General features: G+C 41.5%; 1 protein-coding gene across 1 annotated transcript in view; it reads right to left on the reverse strand.

Moving 5' to 3' along the window:
- LOC134357462 (protein lin-28 homolog B-like) overlaps positions 1-12,339 on the reverse strand; it is a 238,824-nt gene that overhangs the window by 158,885 nt on the left and 67,600 nt on the right. The gene's annotated exons all lie outside the window — the stretch shown is intronic.

The following is a 12,339-nucleotide window of genomic DNA, read 5'->3' on the forward strand; positions in this document are numbered from 1 at the left end:
CTTTCCTCTTCCCTTTGTCTTTCACACATGTTGCTCAGGAAACTAAGTCTCACACTTCTCAATATTGTATGAATCAAGAATCCCGCCTCAGAACTTCTAGCCTTATATGAATTAATTCAGTCATCAATCACTGATTTAGCACAAGCCATTACAATATTACAATCTCAACACTTTGTGTCAATACTTGAGATAACATCAGTTTGAGTTCAGTTTCAACCCTTCCCAACACACTTCAAGCTCACCCTGGTGATGACCCCAACCTCAGCATATCCCCGACAACTTCAATCATAAACACAAATTCATTACTTCTCATCACACCTGATTCAACATTGGTGATGAATCTCCTCTTTCATTCAAAACTTCACCTAACATTGACCATAAAACAAACATTAGCTCTCCTCTGAATTCAGAATCATATTTATCATCACTGATTTAGATGACGGGCAACTTGTTCTTTTGCAGCAGTAAATTCCCTGATTTAGCACCGACAACAATTCCAGCCTGAGCATTTCTTATCGTTCCTTGAATTATCATCAGCCATGAAACTATTATCAGCACTTCCTTATGTTCCTTGGGTTAACTACCCAAGGGGTAGTCAGCATGGCTTTGTTAGGGGAAGCTCATGACTCACAAGCTTGGCTGTAGTCTTTAAGGATGCACAAAATAAAGGTAGAGTAGTAGATGTGGTGTATATGGATTTTAGAAAGACATTTGACTTAGAGAAAGACACCTCCATGGTAAGCTCAAAGTCAGGAAGCATGGGATCCAGGGAAACTTGGCTTTCCGGATTCAGAATAACTGGCCCATAAAAGGCAGAAAATGGTTATAGATGGAACACAATTCGGGCTGGAGGTCAGTGACCAGTGTTGTTCTGCAGGGAATCCATTATCAACACTAACTCTCATTCCCCAAGTTAGCATCAGCCATTTTGAGGCATCCCTCAATTTAATAATATTCCTGAATGAAGTATCTCAATTTCCCATCATGCTCCAGATTTCCTACTATTGATTGTATAATTGTCAGCCATGACTCTAAACTCAGCACTTACGTCATTCCTTGAGTTAAGGTTGGCTGCAAATCCAATCTGAGCAAGGGGCATCATTCCTTCAGATAACATCAGGTAGGAAAGTTACATCACCTGCGGCCACCATTCCTTGGCTCATCAGAGGCTATGAATTCACCCTGAACATGACCAATCATTTGTTGAGTTTAAATCAACCTTGAAACCTACCCCAGCACTTCCTGTCATTCCTTGGGTTAACACTGGACATACCTAATCATGCTTGAGCTAACATCAGACATTGCTCACAGAACTTCCCTTTAGGGGTAACATCAGCCAGGATAAATGACACTGGCACTCCCTGACATTCTTTCAATTAGCATTCGAAATGAATCAGTCCTCAAACTTCTGTCATTCCTGAGTTCAAAGTTCAAAATAGATGTACTATATCTCACCAGATTCATTTTCTTGCAGGTGTACTCAATAAATCTGTATTAGAATCAATGAAAGACTGCACCAACTTGGGCACTCAACCAGTGTGCAAAAAACACAAATTGTGCAAATACAATAAGAAATCACAATAATTAATAAATAAATAAACAAACAAACAAACAAACAAACAAGCAAGCAAGCAATAAATATCGAGAACCTGAGATGAAGAGGCCTTGAAAGCTGGTTGTGGGAACACTTCAATGATGAAGTGAAGTTGATTCAAGTTATCCCCTTTTGACTCAAAAGCCTGATGGTCAAGGGGTACATTACATGATTCAAGAAATTTTATAAGTCCAAAACTTGACAGCGATTATCATACTCCTTCACATAACATCATGATGTCTGCTAGTTCAGAAACAGTCGACATTAATGAAAAGCACTCAACAAATTTCTCCTGGTTGGTGTCTGATGGTTGAGAGGTGATAATTCTACTGAACCTGGTGGTGTGAATCCTGAGGCTCCTGTATCTCCTTCCTGATAGCAGCAGTGAAATGAGAGCAAGACCTGGGTGGCGGGGAACCCTGATGGCCAATGCCTCTTTTCTGTGACAACATTTCTTGTAGATGTGTTCAACGATGCGGAGGACTTTACCCATGATGGACTGGGCAGTAGCCACTCATCTAACATCATTGTTTGAATTAACTCTGGCTATGAATTAAATCTCAGTACTTACTGTCTTCATTTAAGTTACCTCGTGCCAACAATGGGTATGAAACCAACACTAAAACCTTGAGTTTATATAGGTCATAAATCATTCCTCCACAGTTCCATCATTTGAGTTAACATAAACTTCAGAACTTACAATCTTTCACTGGGATAACACAGGCTATTATTCTAATGTCAACACTTCCCATCAATTCTTGAGTGATTATCGGCCATAAGATCCCCATCAGCAATCCATACTATTTCTTCAGTTAACATCACATAATAATAGAACCTCAGTATCTGCTGTTAACCTCTGAGATAATATCAGCCATGAACCCAATGTCAAGACTACTCTTTATACGTTGAGTTAACTTCAGACGCTAACCCATAATTAGCTCTTTCCCTCCTTACTTCGTTTAACTTTGGTTTGAATCTAAGCCCAGCATTTCACATCATTCCTCAAGTTAACATCAGCCACATCTTAAATCTCAACTCGTTCGGCTAATTCTTTCACTCCAACCTCCGAATTTCCCACAAAATTCCTTGGGTTAACCAGCTTTAAATATGACATCAGCAGTTGCTTTTACTGTTGTGTTAACATTGACCATGAATTCAAACCTAGTACTTGCCAATGAACTTGGAGTTAACATCCTACTTCAGATATTATTCTGGAGACATCTGATCTGCATATTTTGTCTTTTATTTCTCTTATAGCTAGGAGGACGCTATTGCTTAAATGGAAGGATGTCATCCCACCTACTCACGTTCAATGGTTACGTGATGTTATGTCATGTTTAAATTTAGAAGAGATCCGTTGTTCAATTTCTGAACTTAGCCAAGACTTTCACACATTGTGGGGACCACTTCTGAACTATTTTCAAAATCTTTGATTTGTTGTTAAAGTACAAATTTTGGTTTATAACATATCTCACTATATGATAAGAATTTTTTTCCCTTCTTCCTTTCTTTACCAAGCAGCTTCGATCTTGGTAGTGGGTTTAGATTTTTTGCTATATAATAATAAAATTATCATATTTCAATATTATGATTTAATTTAATTTACATGAATATAGAGTAATGAGGTTGCAAGTGTGATTCAAATATGTATTGGTATTATTTTATCTTCTTTTTACTTATATACTTCTAGTACTCAGTATTCTTTATGGAGAAATTAATAAAAATATTTCAAAAGATATTACTGCCATTTCTTGAGGTGACAATAGCAGTACTCTAACTTCAGCACTTCCCTTCTTTCCTCTAGTTAACATTCGCTATGACATAAACCTCTGTATTTTCATCATTCATTGAGTCAATATTGACTGAGTCTCCCACCTCGGAACTTCTCTTTGCTCCTTGAGTTTAAATTGGTTATAAACTAACCACTATTTGCACCACAGATTGCGAGAAGCCATTGGATTGTGTGTTGTGGGAATGAAATTTGAGAAAGCTAGCAGGGACAGTAGGGACAGTCTGCGCAGCATAGATCAAGGGTTAAATAGGAACTTGGCATGGGCCAATCAAAAGAAGTTAGGTTTAAGTGAAGTGGCCATTGTTGGGGTGGGACAGTGTAAGAGTGGGGAGCCTGCAGCTTTACCTCAGAAATTTTTGATGAAAAGAGGCAGATACTGTAGGTCGATTTTCGGGTAACTTTCTTTATTCTTTCCTTCTCTCTTATTGCACAGTTAGACAAGTGGGGATGCCAAGCAGGATTGCACAATGCTCCTCTAGCGGTATGTGGGAAGGCAGGGATACCGCCAGTGTTCCCGAGGACGACACCTGCAGGAAATGCATCCAGCTGCAGTTTCTAGCAGGCCGTGAAACGGACGCTGGAGCTGGATGAACTCCGGATCATTTGGAGGCTTAGGGGTTAATTGATAGGCAATGCAAGGAGGAAGTGACACCCAAGATGCAGAACACAAGCAACTTGGTAACAGTCAAGAAGGGAAAAGGGGATTGGCAGCCAGTGCAGGCGCCCCTGTGGCCATCCTCCTCAATAACAAGTACACCACTTTGGATACTGCCAGAGGGGATAACCTAGCAGAGAAATCAGAATCAGATTTAATATCGCTGGCATATTTCATTGTTTGTTTCGTGGCAGCAGTACATTGCAATGAATAATAATGAAAAACCATAAATTACAATAAGAAATATATATTTAAAACTTAAGTTAAAGAAGTAGTGCAAAAGAGAAAAAAAGAGCGAGGTAGTATGCATAGGTTCATTGTCCATTCAGAAATCTGATGGTGGAGGGGAAGAAGCTGTTGCAGAAATGTTGAGTGTGTGCCTTCAGGCTCCTATAACTCTTCCTGGATGGTAGAAATGAGAAGAAGGCATGTCCTGAGTGATGGGGTCATTAATGATGAATGCCACCTTTTTGAAGCATCACCTTTTTGAAGGTGTCCTGGCTGAGCCTGCAGCTTTCTGTAGCTTTTTTCCAATCTTGTGCAGTGCCCCCCACCCCATACCAGACAGAATGCATCTGTAGACATTTGAGAGTCTTTAGTAACATACCAAGTCTCATCAAACTCTTAATGAAAAATGGCACCTGTCATTCTTTCTTTGTAATTGCATCAAAATGTTGGGTCCAAGATAAGTCTTTGAAGATGTTAACACCCAGGAATTTGGAAAGTTCACCCTTTCCACTTCTGACTGTCAACGATGACTGGTATGTGATCTCTCGACTTTCCTTTCCTGAAGTCCGCAACCAATTCCTTGGTCTTACTGATGTTCAGTGCAAAGTTGTTGTTGCCACACCACTCAACCAGCTGATCTATCTCACTCCTGTACGTCTACTCATCCTTATCTGAAATTCTGCCACAATAGTTGTGACCATGGCAAATTTATAGATGCCATTTGAGCAATGGGCTAAGCACACATCCTCGAGTTAGGCCAATGTTGATTGTCAGCGAGGGGGAGATGTAATATCCAATGCATGCTGAGTGTGGTCTTCTAGTGAGGAAGCCAAGGATCCATTTGAAGTGGGAGGTACAGAGGCCCAGGTATAATAGAATCATGCAACACTACAGCACAGAAACAGGCCCTTTGGCCCATTTAGTCCATGCCGTACCATTAACCTGCCTAGTCCCACTGACTTGCACCTGGACCATAGCCCTCCATAACACTCTCATTCATGTACTGACCCAAGTATCTCAGAAATATTGAAATCGAACCGGCATCCACCACTTGCACTGTCAGCTCATTGCACCCTCTCACCACCCTCTGATTGAAGAAGTTCCCCTCATGTTCCTCTTAAACTTTTCACCTTTCATTTTAACCCATGAACTCCAGTTGTAGTCTCACCCAACCTCAGTGGAAAAAGCCTGCTTCATTTACCTTATCTATATGGAAACAATAGGGTCTTTTAACAGACACCTGGATGGCTACATGCAGCTTAGAAAAATAGAGGGCTCTAGGTAATGCCTAGGTAGTTCTGAGGTAGAGACATGTTCAGCACAGCTTTGTGAGCTGAAGGGCCTGTATTGTATTGTGTTGTAGGTTTTCTGTGTTTCTCTACCCCTCATAATGTTATATACCTCTATCTCCCCTCAATCTTCTAAGTTCTAAGGAATGCAGTCCTAATCTACACAGAACATAGAAAACCCACAGCACAATACAGGCCCTTCGGCCTACAATGCTGTGCCAGACATGTACTTACTAATGGAACATGTACTAATCTATTCAGTCTTTCCCCATAACTCAGTTCTTCAAGTCCCGGCAACATCCTTGTAAATTTTCTCTGTATTTCTTTCAACCTCATTTACATTTTCCCGTTAGGTAGGTGACCAAGACTGCACACAATACTGCAAATCAAGTCTCACCAACATCTTACACAACATCCCAACTCCTGTACTCAGTACATTGATTTATGAAGGCCAACAGGCCAAAAGCTTTCTTAATGATGCTAGCTACCTGTGATGCCACTTTCAAGGAATTACAGATCTATATCCCTATATTCTACCACACTCCCCAGTGCTCCACCAGTCACCATATAAGACTGGGATGCTGGTCCTCCCAAAGTGCAACCCCATACACTTGTCTTCATTAAATTCCTTCTGCTATTTTTCAGCCCATTTTTTCAGCTGCTCCAGATCTCGCTGCAAGCTTTGCTAGTCTTCCTCACTGTCCATTACATCCCCAATCTTCTAGTCACCCACAAATTTGCTGATCCAGCTTACCACATTATCATCCAGATGGTTGATATAGATGACAAACAACAATGGACCCAGCACTGATCCCCGTGGCACACCACTAGTCACAGGCCTCCAGTTAGAGAAACAACAATCTACTACCACACTCTGGCTTCTCCTGTGAAGACAACGTCTAATCCAATTTACTACCTCATCTTGAATGTTGAGCGACTGAACCTTCTTGACCAATCTTTTATGCGAGGCTTTGTCAAATACCTTGCTAAAGTCCATGTAGACAACATCCACTGCCTCGCCTTCATCTTATTTTCCTGGAAACTTCCTCGGAAAAATTCTACAGGATTGCTTAGACACGACCTACCTCGCACACAAAGCCATGTTCACTATTCTTAATCAGTCCCTGTCTATCCAAATACTTATAAATCCAGTCCTTTAGAATACCTTCCAATAACTTTCCCACTACTTATGTCAGGCTCACTGGCCTGTAATTTCTTGACTTATTCTTAGAGCCTAAGAATTTTAACTATCCTCCCACTATCCCGGATTTTAACTATCCAGCGGCCACTCCGGTGGTAATGTCTGTTATCTGTCAAGTAGGGTGCCGTGCACAATTCTGATTTGATGGAGACAGACGTGAGAGCACGGAGGAACATCTGGTGAAACTTCTGAAATGCCTGCTTCACTGCTGCTGTTACTGTGTGATACAGAATCTCCAGAGGGGAAGGCCCCAAATCCTCGGCTTTGCTTGTTGCTCGGCGGCCGGGGCGGGGTCAAAGTGCTCGGCAGAGATGGTGCTCGGTGTTGGAGGGCTAGTCGGAGGCTCGAAGTTTTCGGACGGACTGAGAGTCGGCTGAGGTCGGGTGCTTCCAATGCATTGGCAAGTTTGCGGCACTTGGAGTTCATGGCAGGGAGAGTTTCTCCCTTCTACCTTCTGCGTGAGATGATAGGGCTATCGAGACTTGAGACTTTTTTTTTACCGTGCCCATGGTCTGCTCTTTATCAAATTACGGTATTGATTTGCACTGTTGTAACTGTATGTTATAATTATGTGGTTTTTGTCAGTTTTAGTCTTGGTTTGTCCTGTGTTTCTGTGATATCATTCTGGAGGAACATTGTATCATTTTTTAATGCATGTATTTCTAAATGACAATAAACACGGACTGAGTGTCCTCATAAGCTAATCTAATCCTCCAGCATCTCATCCATGGGTAAGGAAGTTTTAAATACCTCTGTAAGGGCCCCTGCAATTTCCGCACTTGCCTCTCACGAGGTCTGAAGAACACTTTGTCAGTCCCTGGGGATTTGTCTACCCTAATTTGCCTCAAGACGCAAACACCTTCTCCTCTGCCATGACCTTGCTACTGCTTTGCCTCACTTCTATAGGATCTGTGTCCGTCTCCTGAGTAAATACAGATGCAAAAATATCATTTAGGATCTCTCCCATCTCTTTCAGCTCCACGCATCTGATCTTTTGGAGCTTGCTGATTATTACTGAGAGTGTGACGGCATTGAACACTGAGCTGTAATCAAAGAAATGACTGCCGTGGGTCTTGTTATTATCCAGATGATTTATGGCCAAGTGGAGAGCCAGTGAGGTTGCATCCACTGTGGACCTATTGTGGTAATAGGCAAACTGCAGTGGGTCAATGTCCTTGAAGACACAAGAGTTGATTCTGGCTATGACCAATTTCTCAAAGCACTTCATCATAGTAGATGTGAGTGCAACTGGACGACAGTCATTGGGGAAGTTCACAGTTCTCTTCTTGGGCACTAGCATGATTGTTGCCCTTTTGAAACTGGTGGGGATCTCCAGCTGCAGCAGAGAGAGATTGAAGATGTCCATGAACACTCCCGCCAGTGACCACAGTGGTCAGGTCTTTAGCACTAACTCGGGTGCTGTGGCTCAAAAGGGAAGGGGACGAAAAGAAGCAGGCTGCAGTGACGGGGGATTCACTGGTTAGAGGAACAGACAGGAGGTTCTGTGGATGAGAACGAGATTTTCAGCTAGTATGTTGTTTCCCAGGCACCAGAGTCGGAGACAACTCGGACTGGGTCTAGCGTTCCGACGTGCGAGGGCTAGCAGCCAGACGTTATGGTCCACGTCGGCACCAACCACATAGAAAAGAAGGGTGAAGAGGTCTTGCAAAGTGAGTTAAGGGAGTTGGGTACTATGTTAAAGGACAGGACCTCCAGGTTTGTGATCTCAGGATTGCTACCCGTGCCACACGTTAGTGAGGCCAGAAGTAGGATAATCCAGTTTACCTCATGGCTACGGAGATGGTGCAGGAGAGAGAACTACAGATTTTGAATCATTGGCCCTCTTCCAGGGAAGGTGAAACTGTATAGATGAGACAGTTTGCACCTGAACTGGAAGGAGAACAATATCTTTGAGGGAAGGTTGGCTCGTGATGCACAGTGGGGTGGGAACCAGAGTGTCAGGGCAGATAGTGACAAGGTTCTGAGGAACGGTGTTGTTGAGCGTACATACACAGATGGGAGTCTAAACACTGAGCGTGGTGGGAATTATGTTCTGAGCTGCGTCTATTTCAGAGTGAGCAGTATTGCAGGTAAGGCAGGTGAGCTTACAGCATGGATCAGCATGCTGAATTATTCACTGTAGTCATTATTTACTAGAGATTCCGTGGCCTTTCCGGTCCCAGCAACACTCGATTCAATCCTAGCATGGGACAATTTACATTAACCAATTAACCTACCAACCAGTGCACTTTTGGACTGTGGGAGGAAACCAGCGAACCCAGCGGAAAACCCACACATTCCACAAGGAGAACATGCAGACTCCCTATGGATGACATCGGAATTGAACTCCAAACTCCAACGCCCCCGCTGCAATAGCCTCATGCATACTGCTTGGCTTCTGCGGTGGGCATTAGTGAAACTTGGTTGCAGGAGGGGCAGGACTGGCAGCTGAATGCTCCGAGGTTCCGGTTGTTTTAGACGGGATAGGAGTGGGTGGGATCGAAGGGGAAGAGGGGGCATGGAAACATCACAGCTGTGCTCAGAGAGGACAGACTGGAGAGCTCATCTGCTGAGGCAATGTGGGTGGAACTGATAACCACCCAAAAGCTGTTGGATTATAGTGTAGACCACCCAATAGGTTTAAAGGAGTAAATACAAAGACAGATTGCATACAGTTGTAAGAAAAATAAGGCTGTGATTTTTAAACTTTCCACGTGTTGACTGGGACTCCCATACTGCAAACAGGCTGGATGATGTCAAATGTACTTAGGAAGATTACTTTAATCAATATTGACTGCCATAGCAGCGTAGTGGTTAGGGTGACGCTGTTATGGCTCAGGCTGTTCCGGACTTCAGGGTTCAATCCCAGCACCATTCCGTAAGGAGTCTCTGCATGTTCTCCCTGTGGCAGGGTTTAAGGATCAGCACAACATTGTGGACCGAAGGGCCTGTACTGTTCTATGCTCTAATGCGTGGGTTTTCCCCAAATGCTCTGGTTACCTCCCACAATCCAAAGACATACCAGGTAGGTTACATGAATAGGTTAGGAGCATAGAACAATGAAAAGAAATGTGGAAGATGTATACAAAATTATGAGGGATATAGATAGGGTAACAGATGAGACTACAACTAGAAGTCGTGGTTTAAAGGTGAAAGGGGAAATGTTTAAGGGGAACGTGAGAAAGATCCCCTTCACTCAGAGGGCAGTAAGAGTCTGGAACAAGCTGCCAGTGGAAATGGTGGATGCGAGTGCAATTTGATCATTTAATAGAAGTTGGATAAACACCATGGATGGGAGCGGTATGGAGGGATATGGTCCAGATAGGACTGTACAGAATAATAATTAGGTATCTACTAAATGGGTGAAAGGACCTGCTTCTGTATTGTACTGCTCTATGACTCTATGCCTCACCATACCTTCAATCCTTAAGATAATTTCACTCAGCACTTCAGCTTCCTCCTTGATTTTACAACTGCAATGTAATTAACATCACTGTATTTCTAAGCTATATTGATTGTTCTGTTGTATGTCACTGTATATACTATTTATTACAAATTACTATAATTTGCACATTGCACATTCAGACAGAGACAACGTAACGATTTTTACTCCTCATGTGTGTGAAGGATGTGAGAAATAAAGTCAGTTCAATTTAGTTAATATGAATGGTAACTCCTACATCACCTGTTAAAACCATAAATGCAGTAAATACACAGAGGGTCAATCAGCTATTGTGGGAAGAGAAACCAATAATGTTTCAGGTTGAAGACCTTCTATAAACTGGTTTAGCATCTGCTTCTATCCATGGATGTAGACTGACCTGCAGAATGTTTCCAGCATCTGCTGTGTTTTTATTTTAAATTCTAGCTCAATGTCTCATTATCCTTTGAGTTACCACCAGCCATGAACCTATTCTCAACATTTCCTCTCACTACTTGAGTTCACATCAGCCTTGAATACAAATTCCCTAACGTCCCTGCATTGCTTTAGTTAACATCGACCAAGACTTCTGTCCTTCCTATCATTCACTGAGTTAAATCCACCAAAAGTCACAACCTCTGGACTTCTCGTCAGTCCTTGAGTTAATACAGGCCAATGAGCTTCAGTTCAGCATTCATAATGTTAACCTCAGCACTTGTCTTGATTTTTTGAGCTTATGTGGCCATGAATACAACCTCCATACTTTATTGAATCTAATTCTACAGTTAGAAAGTAAGGCCAAAAAAATCATATTTTAACACATCTGTGAATTTAGAAACCTCTGTGTAAAAGAAGATGACATTCCATTTTGATTTGATTAATAGGAGCTTTTGCGTCAAGGCAAAAGCACAGGAAGTAATTAACTTTCTGGTTGCATAGGCTAACCTACTATTCATCTTTGTTTAACTTTTCAAACCATAATTCTATTCCCCAGCACAGAAGAATAAACACAGGCTCGTTGACAATAAATCCAGCAATGCTTTCTCTACGTCAAATTAACTGCAATTTCTAACGTTTACAGGAACTATTTTTGACATTCACAGTGTCAGATACGAGAGGATATGCATTTAAGGTGAGACGGGGGAAATTGAAAGGAATTTTATTGTAAGCCAAGATTTTTACATGGAGATTAAAAAGGATTTTAGACTGGCACATGAATATGTAAGGGATGGTAGAATAATTGGCCATGTGCAAGCAGAAGAAATTTAGTTTAATTTAGCATAATGTTCAGCGTGGGCATTTTTGGATCTCAAAACAATGGTGTCAGCCAACAAAGTTCTACCTTTTGCAAGATTACAAAGTTAGATACATACCACTATGAAGTTATATTAATGTATTTATATTGGACAGATAATTTGACCTGGATATAAGGTTAGGATTAAGTCTAACATTGACATAATTACTTGCCACCCTCAAAACCCGTTTCACCCAAGGCCTAGAACTGTGAGGACATTTCCTATTGCTTGTACGAGTTCAAAACCCCCTTCTGACACTTGACATGACATTTATTTATGTGTAACTAAAAGCTTGTGTATAATATTGCACAGGATTGGGAACAGTTAACATGATTTTTTTAATCAGGATTTGTTTTTTAACAGTGGTTGGTGCACGGAATACAATGCCTGCGATGGTGGTAGAGGCGGATACAATAGGATCTTTTAAGAGACTTAGATAGGGCTATGCAGTAGGGAAATTCTAGGCAGATTCTAGAGTAGGTTGCATAGTCAGCACAACATTGTGGGCTGAAAGGCCTGTAATGTGCTGCAGATTTCTATGTTTCTATGATCACTATATACAGTATATTTGCTGAAATAGGAATTGGAAAAAGACTATCAAAAAACGTTATTGGTTTACAATACAATAATTTTACACATTCTGGTCAATTTCATTCCTTTCTCAATTTTTTGAAAATTGCTTTGCATTTTTGACTCTACTAAATAAACAGTTATCATAATGAGCAATTAATTCTAAATATTAGCATACCTGTGAACTGTACAAGTGAATATTAGTTCTGAATAAGAAAATAAGGATTGGGAATAGCAGTTTTCACCCTGCTCCAATGGAAGTCCTTATATGAATTCTGCACTCACTTTGCTCCA

This window comes from Mobula hypostoma, chromosome 2, assembly GCF_963921235.1.
Source record: "Mobula hypostoma chromosome 2, sMobHyp1.1, whole genome shotgun sequence".
In the NCBI taxonomy this organism is placed as follows: domain Eukaryota; kingdom Metazoa; phylum Chordata; class Chondrichthyes; order Myliobatiformes; family Myliobatidae; genus Mobula; species Mobula hypostoma.